Raw genomic sequence first — 14,423 nt, forward strand, 5'->3', positions numbered from 1 at the left:
AAGAGAAATAGGTGGTCACCTGGGATCCCCTCTAGAGCCAAGTCTCTTGCCAACCCTAAAATGGTTTCCTTAATGAAGATTTCTTCCTCCCTGCTCCTATATCTGCCCTTCCTCCATCTCAACCCTCCTACTCTCCCAACCTCTCCCCAATACTTATATTCTCCCTCTTCTCTCTATCTCCCCTTCTCCCCACCCCACCCCACCCCACCCCCATGCTCCCGACTTTTGCCTGGCGATCTTGTCTGCTTCCAATTTCCAGGAGGATATATGTATGTTTTTCTTTGGGTTCACCTTATTATTTGGTTTCTCTAGGCTTATGAGCTATAGGCTCAATTTCCTTTGTTTATGGCTACAGTCCACCCTGACTAGGTCCTTGGACAACAGTGGAGAGGGTGTCTGAACTGGCCTTGTCCTATAGTCACACTGATGAATATCTCAAATGTCACCATAGAACCTTCGTTCAGTGATGGATGGAGATAGAGACAGAAACCCACAACAGAGCACTGGACTGAGCTTCCAAGGTCCAGTTGAAGAGCAGAAGGAGGGAGAAGATGAGCAATGAAGTCAGGACCACACAGGGTTGGTCCACCCACAGAGACAGTGTGCCTGATCTAATGGTAGCTCACCAAATCCAGCTGGACTGGAACTGAACGAGTATGTGATCAAACTGGACAATCTGAATATGGTTGACAGGGGGCTGACTGAGAAGTCATTGATAATGGCACCAGGCCTTGTTTCTACTGTATGTACTGGCTTTTTGGGACCCCAGTCTATTTGGATGCTCACCTTCCTAGGCCTGGATGGAACGGGGAGGGCCTTGGACTTCCCACAGGGCAGGGTAACCTGCCATCTCTTAAGACTTGAGGGGGAGGGAGGAGGTGAGTGGGGGAGCCAGATGGGATTTTTGAATACACACACACACACACACACACACACACACACACACACACGGTTAGCTGACATCTCATTTAAAATTTCTCCAGAGTAGAGTTAAAAATAGAAATTCACTACCCTGAAACCACAAACAGCAGCCTTACAGTATAAAAGGAACTAGCTGAAATATGCTTAACATACTTAAATGTTAGTTATTCCTTAATAAAAATGTCATTGCTTTGGGGCAAACATGTTCTGATAGAAAAATTAATACAAAGGAAATTGTTTAGTTGTGTGCTTCTGATGAAAACATGTAACTTGTGATCTTAATGTAATTTATTCTTCTGTAAATAATTTGATTAGGTTTTAGAAAATATGTGACATGTGGTTAGTGAGGTAATCTTTACTTGCATGGATATCCTTTTTATTATGAGGTATAAGATGGATAACAAAAACATAAGGCATAGGAGAAAGGGACACGTAGAAGGAAAAGCATCAGGAAAGAGAAGGAAAACATCATCGAATAAATAAAAGTGTAACAGGAAGAAAGATACAACAGGAGAACAACTGAAAAAAGAGTAAAAAACAGGGTAAAAGAACTGAACAGACATGAACTGAGTCAGAGCAACCAGCAGATAGAAAAACAAAAAACTAAGCTTTGGCCCTCATATAAAGTGCCCATGGGTGTCTGTGCATATGTCCCATAGTTCACCTTCTCTATAGCTCCCCTGCAGTTTCTCTAACCTTCTGGAGGCTAGGCCCCCTGTAAAATATATTTTCTAGCAGTTAATGAATCTGCTACATAAAACCTTTTAAATTGGTGCTTATGACATAGCAGAAAATCTCTTTCATTATCCATAGTGACTGCCTCATTGAGAAAAATCTATGTGAGTAAATCCTCTGATACCAAAGGTGTGGCTGCAATGTGGTGGGAGGATGGTGGATTCTTGATTAGAAGGTAACATTTTATCCTTACCTCTTCTCCTCTCAGATCTTCAGACTGTGAGCAGTGATAATATGCCTAACTAAGGATCAAAGGAGGCAGCAGTATAGCAACCTGGAGCAGTCTCCTACACTATACAGACTATACTATATAAATAAAATGTATTTTTACCTGTATTCACAGACCAAATGTCTACATAGATGTTTGCACAAAAAGAAGCCAACAACAGTCCAATAAAAGGGCCAACAATCTTTTCTGCTTCTAAAATCCCTGGAAGTAAACAAAAATAGGAGGTTACACAACCACACAAAGAGTTTGCTTGTACAATAAAAGAAGCCTTGAGAATGAATTATTTTTAACATTAGATGTTTTTCCTTCCTTTTTAGAGCTTGGTATCAAATCTGGCAAAATTGTAAGTGCTGTGGGACAATGGTCTTATACCCTGTAAAGATTTGTCGCTTGCATTGCTTTAGTAAAACACTGATTGGCCAGTAGCTAGGCAAGAAGGTGAATTGACCAGGAAGGATATATAGGTAGGTTGACCAGAATAGGAGAAGACGAAAAGTTCAGACTGCAGTAATCACCCAAACAAAGATGAAGCAAGATGAGAATGCCTCACTGATAAAATTTACCAAGCCTCATAGCTAACACAGACAAGAATTATTATGGGGCAATTTAGGATGTATGAGTTAGTTAATAAAAAGCCTGAGTTAATAGGCCAACCAGTTTATAATTAATGTAATCTTTGTGTGTTTCTTTGGGACCAAATGGCTGCAGAACTAGGCAGGACAGACGCCTCTGTCAACAGATAAGTGTACTACAACTGAGTTATACCCTACTACTTCAGATATTCTTTTATATTCAACATATGAAAAATTAAGCTTTGTATGTATATGTACATATATGTTACATGTACATGCACTGGTTTCTATAATATTAAGAAGGAAACTCCCATTGTTTCAATATAGAATGTTTCCCAGAAGCTCGTGAGTGACAGACTTTTTTTCTCAGGGCGCAGCACTGGAGTCTGATGGGACCCTACTGAGGCAGGGCATGGATCTGGGTCTTCAGGTCATCTGGAGTATTATCATCACCTTTTCTTCATTCTCTTTTGTTTCTCAGCCTCAAGATGAATGGTTTCACTCCACCCATCCTTCCGTCACAATGAGCTGCCTCATGCCAGGCTTCTAAAGCACATAATCCAGCAGCACAGAAAAAAAGAAAAAAACTTCCAGAGACACAAACTAATCCTTTCTATTTATCGACAATTATATCAGGGGTTTATTAAAGTTATAAAAACAGACTGACACAAAAGTTTTATTACTTAAAGCCACATTTCAAATTCTCTTTTATTCTGAGTTTAGATCAAATCCTGCACTATCACACACAGTCCCATCAAAGCCATGGCATTAGCAGGTGCCTTTTGGTGCTTCCATAGCCTTGTTTTCAAAGGGACTCTGATAGTTATCTTTGATTGTCAACTTGATACAACTTAGAACTCCCAAGAAGAGAGTCTTAATGAGATATTGTCTATACTGGGTTTACCTGTGGACATGTCCATAGAAGACTCTCTTAATTAAGTTAATTGATGTGAGAACACCCAGCCCACTATGGGGCACCAGCATTCCCTAGGCAGGAAGTCAACAGCTGTGTAAGAGTTGAAAAAGAGATGAGCACAACCATATAAGCAAAGACATAAGCATGCATAGATTTAATATCTCTGCTCTTCTGGGTGTGACCAGTGGATTCAAAATCCTGCTACTGTGACTTTTCTGTTGAGATGGAATTATAAGTCAAATATATTACAAGTCCTCTCTCCAAAGTTGTATTTCCTCACAGAAACAGGAATAAAACTAGCACCATCTCAAAAACAGTGTGTGCTGTGATGGAGTTCTTGTAAAGTGTCTTCACCACAGACCTTCACTCAATACTTCTTTCCAAAGAAAGAATGTGTTCTCATAATGGAACTTCTCTTTGATGCTTTCCTGATCATCTTTCTTTTCTTATTATTATTTTCATTTTCTTTGTCTCTTTCAACTTCACCTGGTTTCTTTGATTCCACTAACAGTATCTTCCAACTTTTCTGAACCATTCCAACTCACAGAAAAACCAAATATGGACTAAGGCTATCCATCCAAAAGGGTGAGTGTCTGCCTGCCAGGTAGGCCTGTAGGTCCCCTCAAGAGAGTTCAGGCACCTTCATCTTGTGCTTCAGGGTCTTCTGTGTTCTACTCGACCCTGCCCTGCCCCCACGTTCTCCCTTTAGTGCGTGCAGTGTCCTTGGGCTACCAGGCATCCCTGTTTCAGTGCTGAGGAGTTCCATCCAGACAGGTGTGTACTCTCCCGGGGCAACCTGTCCCTGAAGAGAGCACAGCCCCCTCCCACAGCTCCTGTTGCAGGGGTTTCTTTGTTACACAGGACCCTGCCTCCCCCAAGCCTTCCCTACTGTCTGCAAGGTCCTTGGCTCAGGAACAGCAAGCATCCTGCTCTTGCACTCAGGCTATCCATTCAGAGGAGGCTACCAGGCATCCCTGTTTCAGTTCTGAGGAGTTCCATCCAGACAGGAACAGTTCCTGCTCCTGCACTGAGGATATCCACCCAGAGAGTCAGTCACAGCAAAGATTGGACCAAGACACCAAGACTCTCCTAGCTCCATTTGAAGAAAGAGATGGACAGGCGCCAATGCAAGAATTCCTTCAACAACCTGAAAGATAACATGGCATCACCAGAATCCAGGGATCCTGAAACAAGAAGAATTGAACACCCTACTCCAGAAGAAATAGAAGAAATTGACTTTAAATGGAACTGTATGAAAATAATAGAGGACCTTAAACTGGAGGTGAAAACTGCCATAAAGAAATAGAGATGACAAACAAAAAGGTAGAGGAAATGAATAAGTCTCTCAAAGATAACCAAGAAAAACAAGAAAAAGCAATCAAACAGGTAAGGGAAACAGTTCAAGACTTGAAAACTGAAATGGAGGTAATGAAGAAAACACAAACCAAGGGAGGCTGGATATGGAAAATCTGGATAAACAAACAGGAACTGCAGAGACAAGTATTACCAACAGAATACAAGAGATAGAAGAAAGAATCTCAGACACTGAAGATACTAAAGAGGAAATAAATTCACTAATTAAAGAACAAAACAAATCCAATAAATTCTTAACACAAAACATCCAGGAAATCTGGGGCACCGTGAAAAAACAAAACCTAAGAATAATAGGGGTAGCAAAAGGAGAAGAATTACAGCTCAAATGCCTAGAAAATATATTCAACAAAATTATAGAAGAAAACTTTCCGTACCTAAAAAAGGATATTCCTATGAAGGTACAAGAAGGATATAGAACACCAAATAGACTGGATAAAAAAAAGCATCCCCTCACCATATAATAATCAAAACACAAGACATACAGAATAAAGAACAAATATTAAGAGCTGCAAAGGAAAAGGGTCAAGTAACATATAAAGGGAAACCTATCAGAATTATACCTGTCTTCTCAATGGAAACCATGAAAGCCAGAAGGTCTTGGATAGATGTGCTGCAGACACTAAGAGACCATGGATGCATGCCCAGACTACTATTCCCAGCAAAGCTTGTATTCACCATCAATGGAGAAAACAAGATATTCCTGGACAAAAACAGATTTAAACAATACGTTGCCACAAACCCAGCCTTACAGAAAATACTAGAAGGAAAATCACAAACCAAGGAAGCCAACAACACCCATAATGACACAAGCATCTGACATCGCACCACCAGCACAGCTCAAAGAGGAGAAACACACAAACTCTACCACCAAAAAACAAATAATAATAATAACTGGAGTTAACAACCACTGGTCATTAATATCACTTAATATCAATGGACTCAATTCACCTATAAAAAGGCACAGGTTAAGAGAATGGATATGAAATCAGGATCCAACATTCTGTTCTTTACAAGAAACACAACTCAAACTCAAAGACAGACACTACCTCAGAGTAAAAGGATGGGAAAAGGTTTCCAATCAAATGGACAAAAGAAACAAGTGGGTGTGGCTATACTAATATCTAACAAGATTGATTTCAAATTAAAATCAATCCAAAGAGATAGAGATGAACACTTTATACTCATGAGGAGGAAGTCTCTATCCTGAATATCTATGGCCTTAATATAAAAGCACCCTCATATGTAAAAGAACATTACTAGAACTCGAAGCATACATCAAACCCCACACTGTAATAGTAGGAGATTTCAACACTCCTCTCTCGCCAATGGACAGGTCAACCAGACAGAAACTTAACAGAAAAATAAGAGAACTATCAGATGTAATGAACCAAATGGACTTAATAGACATCTACAGAACATTTCACCCAAAGAGAAAAGAGTACACCTTCTTCTCAGCATCACATGGAACCTTCTAAAATATTGATCTCATAATTGGTAGCAAAGCAAACATCCATAGATACAAAGAAATTGTAGTAACCACTGGTATACTATCGGATCATCATGGAATAAAGTTAGAATTCAACAACAATTCTAACCCCAGAAAGCTTCAAACTCATGGAGATTGAACAGTCAACTACGGAACCACCTCAGGGTCAAGGAAGAAATAAAGAAAAAATTAAAGTCTTCCTTGAATTCAATAAAAATAAAGACACATCATACCCAAACCTATGGGACACTATGAATGCAGTTTTAAGAGGAAAGTTTATAGCACTATGTGCCCACATAAAGAAAATGGAGAAAGAACACATTAGAGACTAAACAGCACATCTGAAAGCTCTAGAAAAAAAAGAAGCAGATTTGCCCAGGGGGAGTAGAAGACTGATAATAATAAAACTGAGAGATGAAATCAAAAAATGAAAACACATAAAACAATCCAAAGAATCAATGAAACAAAAAGCTGGTTCCTGGAGAAAATCAACAAGATTGAAAAACCCCTATCCAAACTAATCAAATGGCAGAGAGAGGACGTGCAAATTAACAAGATCAGAAATGAAAAGGGGGACATAACCACAGACACAGAGGAAATTCAGAGAATCATTAGATCTTATTACAAAAGCCTGTATGCCACAAAATTGGAAAATGTGAAAGAATTGGACACTTTTTTAGATAAGTACCATATACCAAAATTAAATCAAGACAGGTGAAAAGTTTAAATAGACCTGTAAGTTGCAAGGAATTAGAAGCTGTCATCAGAAACCTCCCTACCAAAAAAAGTCCTGGACCTGACAGTTTTAGTGCAGAATTCTACCAGAACTTCTGAGAAGAGCTGATATTTATACTCCTTAATATGTTTCACAAAATAGAAACAGAAGAGTGATGGAGGAAGGTCATTGGCTAATAAAGGCACTGCCCTGGCCCATTTTATTGGTTAGAGGATAGGTGGGAGGAGTAAACAGAACAGGACGCTGGGAGGAAGAGGAAGTGAGGTCAGAGACTCCACCGCTCTGCTCTCGGGAGCAGGCGCCTCAGGGAGATGCCCTACTCCCAGCTCCCAGGCAGACACAGGCCATGAAGCTCGACCCAGGATGGACTAGGCTAGAATCTTCCCGGTAAGACCGGTGCTCACTGATTATTAGAGATGGGTTGATCGGGATATCAGAATTAGCCAGTAAGGGCTAGGGCAGAAGGGCCAAGCAGTGATTAAAAGAATACAGTTTCCGTGTAATTATTTTGGGTAAAGCTAGCCGGGTGGCGGGACACAGCCCGCCACTCCGTAATACAACAGAATGGCGCCCGACGTGATGGGCTAAATCCACTTAAAAACCTGAGAAGGCTTAAAAATAAGGAAGAGATAGCTTTTTGCTGTTTGTGGGTGGCGTGCCACAGAGAGAAATTGTCCTGACTCAGCAGCAGGAAAAAACTGGCTGTTTTAAAATGCCGGCTTTCTGGGCTGTGCCGCCATTACGATCTCTATCTGGCTCCTGTGGGAGACAGAGCTTTTAAATGGAACATTTGGAGTAAAGCTCTACGGCTTGCTTGATGGCAATGTGGACTGCTGTGTGCCTGGAACTGTGTGTGGCTCAGGGGCACCAAATGGCTCTGAGGCAGGAGCGGCTTGGCTCAGCTCTGCCATGCTGAACTGTGCTGGTCTCAGGCAGAAACTACCGTAATTACCATAAAAACAGAGCATTTAAGGTTTCAACTGGGCAGGACACAGTTGTACATGATGCAACTTAAGTTTTTAAGAACTGCTTAACATTTTAAGAAATGCTCCTGGATAGTAAAAAAATGTTACAGATTCACAATAAAACAGATTCAGACATAAAAGACCACGGTATTGGATGAGTGTACGTAGGCTTGAGAGAGAGAAGAAAAGAATATAGAGAATAAAGTTAATGGTTTAAAAAAAAAAAAGGTAAAGTCTTTAAAGAGACAGAGTACAGATAGTTAAGAGATTAAAAGAAATAAAGAAAAATAAGCCACGTAAAAATGGAAAATTCACAGAGAGTCTGGATTATGTACATTGTGTTTTCTTTAAAATTTTTGACTGTAAAGGAGCTAAGTACAGAGAGACATTTCATTCTATGGACTGCCAAGTGTAACCAGAACGGATATCATGAGGGTATGACTTCAGAATTTGGGTCTAAGGATATGATGCTTTGGAAAGGGTCTTCTTTTGTTTTCACAGAGGACCAGACCCTATGGATTGCATCTATCCTGATATGGTATGATAGACCACGACCTCCCGAAAAGTTCCTGTGAACACCCTCAAAAAATTACTTCACTCAACTGGCAACTGAGATAAACCTGGCACACAGGTTACACCCTAAATGATCTGATTAACAGCGCCCCCATTCAGCAGGAAGCAGTTTGGAGAGAAAAAACTGCGCCCATGTTCCCAAAATATTGTTTGTAAATGTTCTTTTACATTTAAAGGGGGAAATGATATAGGTATGAGTAATTTACATTGGTGTGGATTTTACAGTCAATTTTGTTATATGTATATGTATTTCTGATCTTGATTAAGGTATTGTGATTGTGTAGTTCATTTAAAATGTAATGTATAATTAAGAAATATAGGTTAATGGTTAATCATCAATAATAGTCAAGCTTGTAGTCATGTTAGTTAGATTTTCTAGATATATAGAGATACATTTCAGTTAGATAGACATTCTTCATATCTTTCAAAGACTGCAGAATATGGCATTTAATGTTTTAATAACTTAGGACTTTTCATGACAATGAGACATATCTGCTCCTGGTGGCACCAATCTACTTCGAGAGGAAGATGGGCATCGAAGAGGATCCTTATGGAGTTGGATAGCCATTTGGGCAAGAAACTGCTCTTGCCTGGACTGTTGCATAAAATGGACACAGAGAACCCTCAGAGAGAGGACTGCTGAACTTGCCTAAAGGTGAGACGGTCTTTTGGGGTTCATGACTCATGAAAGAGTCTGCGAGACATTCTGCAGGACACAGCAGATAGTGACTGAACTGTCTTTGAAATTTCCTGCTTCATGAAAATGTCTGCTGGATACTATGGGCCTGAAGGCTAAAGATGGATGCCCCAACCATACAAAAGAACTTTGGGTGACTGTCCAGGCAGCAAGATGTCTCTGTCATTTCTAGAGTTTTCTTATTTCTTGTTTACTTAGGTAGTATTATATCCTTCTGGAGTCTTTGATGGAGTTGAAGAATGAATAGGTAGGTATAGTTTTCCTTAGTTATGATAAAGATTATTGTAACTTTTACTTGATAACTGTTTTGTTATATGTAATTTTGCTATGTTTAAGCCTTTGTTTTTGTTTAAACCAAAAAAGGGGAAATGATGGAGGAAGGTCATTGGCTAATAAAGGCACTGCCCTGGCCCATTTTATTGGTTAGAGGATAGGTGGGAGGAGTAAACAGAACAGGACGCTGGGAGGAAGAGGAAGTGAGGTCAGAGACTCCACCGCTCTGCTCTCGGGAGCAGGCGCCTCAGGGAGATGCCATACTCCCAGCTCCCAGGCAGACACACGCCATGAAGCTCGACCCAGGATGGACTAGGCTAGAATCTTCCCAGTAAGACCGGTGCTCACTGATTATTAGAGATGGGTTGATCGGGATATCAGAATTAGCCAGTAAGGGCTAGGGCAGAAGGGCCAAGCAGTGATTAAAAGAATACAGTTTGTGTGTTGTTATTTCGGAGCATAAGCTAGCCATGTGCGCGGCCGGGTGTGGGGGACGCAGCCCTGCCGCCCCATATTACTACAGAAGAGTCATTGCCAACTCATATTTTGAAGCTACAGTCCACCCTGATACCAAAACCACACAAAGACTTAACAAAGAAAGAGAATACAGACCAATCTCACTCATGAACATTGATGCAAAAATTCTCAATAAAATACTGGCAAACCGAATCAAAAAACACATCCAAAATATTATACATTATGATAAAGTAGGCTTTATCCCAGAGAGGCAGAGGTAGTTCAACATATGAAAATCTATAATGTAATCCATCATATAAATAAACTGAAAGAAAAAAACCATATGATCATTTCATTAGACACTGAAAAAGCATTTGACAAATTCAACACCCCTTTATGATAAAGGTCTTGGTGAGATTAAGGATACAAGTTTCATTCCTAAATATAATAAATAAAAGCAATATAACAGCAAACCGACAGCTAACATTAAAATAAATGGAGAGAAACTCAAAGCCATCCCACTAAAATCAGGAACAAGACTAGGTTGTCCACTCTCTCCATACCTCTTCAATATAGTGCTTGATTTTCTAGCAATAACAATAAGAAAGCATAAGAAGATCAAGGGGATTCAAATTGGAAAGGAAGAAGTCAAACTTTCGTTATTAGTAGATGATATGATAGTATACATAAGCGTCCCCAAAAACTCTACCAAAGAACTCCTACAGCTGATAAACACCTTTAGTAACATGGCAGGATGGACTTCCCACAGGGCAGGAATCCTAACTTCTCTTCACACTAGAGATGGAGGGGAAATGGAATCGGGGAAGGGGAAGAGGAGTGGGGAGAGGGGAAGATGAGAGGGGGGAGGGGGAGAGGAGAAAGAGGAGGGGGAAAGAAATGGGAGGTGGGGAGGAGGCAGAAATTTTTTCAACAAAAAAAATAAATTAAAGGAAAAGGATACAAGATCAACTCCAAAAAATTAGTTGCCCTACTATACATAAAGGATAAAGAAGCAGATAGAGAAATTAGAGAAACATCACCTTTCACGATAGCCACAAATAGCATAAAATATCTTGGAGTAACTCTAACCATGGAAGTGAAAGATCTATTTGACAAGAACTTTAAGTCTTTGAAGAAAGAAATTGAGGAGGATAACAGAAAATGGAAGGATCTCCCATGCTCTTGGATTGGGAGGATCAACATAGTAAAATGGCAATTCTTCCAAAAGCAATCTATAGATCCAATGCAATCCCCATCAAAATTCCAACGAAATTCTTCACAGACATTGAGAGAACAATAATCAACTTTATATGGAAAAACAAAAAACCCAGGAGCGCCAAAACAATCTTATACAATAAAAGAATTTCTGGAGGCATTACCATCCCTGACTTCAAACTCTATTACAGAGCTACAGTAATGAAAACAGCTTGGAATTGGCATAAAAACAGAGATGTTGACCAATGGAATTGAGTAGATGACCCAGATATTAACCCACAAACCTATGAACACCTGATTTTTGACAATGGAACTAAAAGTATACAATGGAAGAAAGAAAGCATCTTCAACAAATGGTGCTGGTATAACTGGATGTCAACCTGTAGAAGAATGAAAATAGATCCACGTTTATCACCATGTACAAAATTCAAGTCTAAATGGATTAAAGACCTCAATATCAATCTGAATACACAGAACCTGATAGAAGAGAAAGTGGGAAGTAGTCTTCAACACATGGGCACAGGAGCCCACTTCCTACCTATAACCCCAGTAGCACAGACAATAAGGGCAACATTGAATAAATGGGACCTCCTAAAACTGAGAAGCTTTTGTAAAGCAAAGAACACTGTCATTAAGACAAAAAGGCAACCCACTGAATGGGAGAAGATCTTCACCAACCCTACCACAGACAAAGGTCTGATCTTCAAAATATATAAAGAACTCAAGAAACTAGACTTTAAAATGCTAATTAACCCAATTAAAAAATGGGGCACTGAACTGAACAGAGAGTTCTCAATAGAAGAAATTCAAATGGCCAAAAGACACTTAAGGTCATGCTCATCCTCCTTAGCTATCAGGGAAATGCAAATCAAAACAACTCTGAGATACCATCTTACACCTGTCAGAATGGCTAAAATCAAAAACACCAATGATAGCCTTTGCTGGAGAGGATGTGGAGTACGGGGAACACTCATCGATTGCTGGTGGGAATGCAAACTTGTGCAACCACTTTGAAAATCAGTGTGGTGGTTTCTTAGAAATTCGGGATAACCTACCCCAGGATCCAGCAATACCACTTTTGGGAATATACCCAAGAGATGCTCTATCATACTACAAAAGCATTTGTTCAACTATGTACAAAGCAGCATTATTTGTAATAGACAGAACCTGGAAACAAACTAGATGCCCCTCAATGGAAGAATGGATAAAGAAAGTGTTGAATATGTATGCATTAGGGTACTTCTCGGTGGTAAAAACAATGACATCTTGAATTTTGCATGCAAATGGATGGAAATAGAAAACACTATCCTGAGTGAGGTAACCCAGACCCCAAAAGATGAATATGGTATGTGCTTACTCATAAGTAAATTCTAGCCATAAATAAAGGACATTGAGCCTATAATTCATGTTCCTAGAGAAGCTAAATAAGAAGGTGAACCCAAAGAAAAACATGTAGTTATCCTCTTGGATATTGGAAGGAGACAAGATTTCCAGCCAAAAATTGGAAACTTGGGGGTTGGGGTAGGGTGGGGGTAAGGGGAGATGGGGAGTAAAAAGTGAGAAGGGGAAGATGGGGAGAGCTTGGGGAAATGGGATGGTTGGGATGGAGGAAGGGTGGATATGGGAGTAGGGAAGTACATATCTTAATTAAGGGAGCCATTTTAGGGTTGGCGAGAGACTTGACTCTAGAGGTGTTTTTAGGTGTCCATGGAGATGTCCCCAGCTAGATTCTTGAGAGGGAGTTGAAATGGCCCTATCCTATAGCCATACTGATGAATATCTTGCCTATCACCATAGAACTTCATCTGGCAATAAATGAAGCTAGAGACAGAGACCCACATTGAAACACTGGACTAAGCTCCTAAGGTCCATTGAGGAGCAGAAGGAGGGAGAACATGAGCAAGGAAGTCAGGACCATGAGGGGTGCGCCCACCCACTGAGATGGTGGGGCTAATCTAATGGGAGCTCACCAAGCCAGCTGGACTGGGACTGATGGAGCATTTGATCAAACCCGACTCTGAACTTGGCTGGCAAGGAGGGCTGGCTGAGAAGCCAAGGACAATGGCACTGGGTATTGACCTTGGACTTCCCACAGGGCAGGGAACCCTGACTGCCCTTTGGACTGGAGGGGGAGGGGGAGGGGGTTGGCGGAGGAGGAGGGAAATGGGAGGGGTGAGGAGGTGGAAATTTTTAATTAAAAATAGATAAATTAATAATTTAAAATAAATTAAAAAAAAAACAGATATGAACTTTAGCTTCTCTACATTTCCATACTTTACACTTTGGTTTTCTTCTTTTTTTGAGGTTCTAAATGTTAGTCCTCCTATGTTTGACTGACCTCTCAATACCAAACTCTTCTGCCTTTTTATGTTCTGTCAAACACTCCCTGCTACTTGATGCCCTAGAGCTAATGATTTTTATAAGATCTCCAAACTCCATTCTTCCTTCCTACCTTTCACCGTGCTCCTCGACTCCTCAACTCTAATTGTGCTCAGGTGTTTCCTGATTCTAAGATACTTTCTTGGCATCAGTGACCTCCATCATGGATCACTTTTTCCAGTTTTGATTTTATTCTCATAACTTATTTGACATTGTTGGCCAACTCGTCATCTGTCTGCTTCCTCCTAACACCTTCTCCAAACTTTTTTATTGTTCACTTAACTCCCATGGAGAAACTGTTTGACTTTTTTCTTCCTCTCACTCTACCCACTAGGGAGAAGAATCTGCCAGTGTGGCTGCTCTATGAATTCTCAGTACATACATGTCTTCCTAAGGCAATGCCATTTATTCTTGATTTAACTTATTATCTGCCATAGACAACTCTCAATTTTAACATTTGGCCTCCATATATCTTGCTACAGAGTCACAATGCATCTATATTTATAATTTTTGTTTATACTTAATTGATTATATTTAAGCATTCATATATAATATTTATATACTTAAATAGACATTGATTTATAGAACTAGGATATATGTGTTCCAAGGTACATGAGTCATGACTCTTAGTCACATCAATAGAGTTATTATATAAATATATTTTACATATTTATATGTAATTTGTCTCTAGAATTTTGAGAAAGAGATCCAAACTCTAAAAATTTATTGCATGAAAGTTCCTGTATTATTTTCCTTAAATAGCTGTGAAGGTCTCTAAAAAGAATAACTACTTTTACAAGAAAAGATTATTGCCAAATTAATAAGTCTCCAAAGAGTGATGCTATTTTTAATTGAATTAATCTTGATTAATTCTAACCTCATTCCTGTCTTCTCTT

The 14,423-nt window shown here is 39.8% G+C and overlaps 1 pseudogene; it reads right to left on the reverse strand.

The window, feature by feature from the left end:
- LOC121437141 overlaps positions 1 to 14,423 on the reverse strand; it is a 53,369-nt pseudogene that overhangs the window by 19,612 nt on the left and 19,334 nt on the right.

Source organism: Microtus oregoni, unplaced genomic scaffold, assembly GCF_018167655.1.
Source record: "Microtus oregoni isolate MIOR12 unplaced genomic scaffold, Mior012 000002F_ref0000024, whole genome shotgun sequence".
Classification (NCBI taxonomy): domain Eukaryota; kingdom Metazoa; phylum Chordata; class Mammalia; order Rodentia; family Cricetidae; genus Microtus; species Microtus oregoni.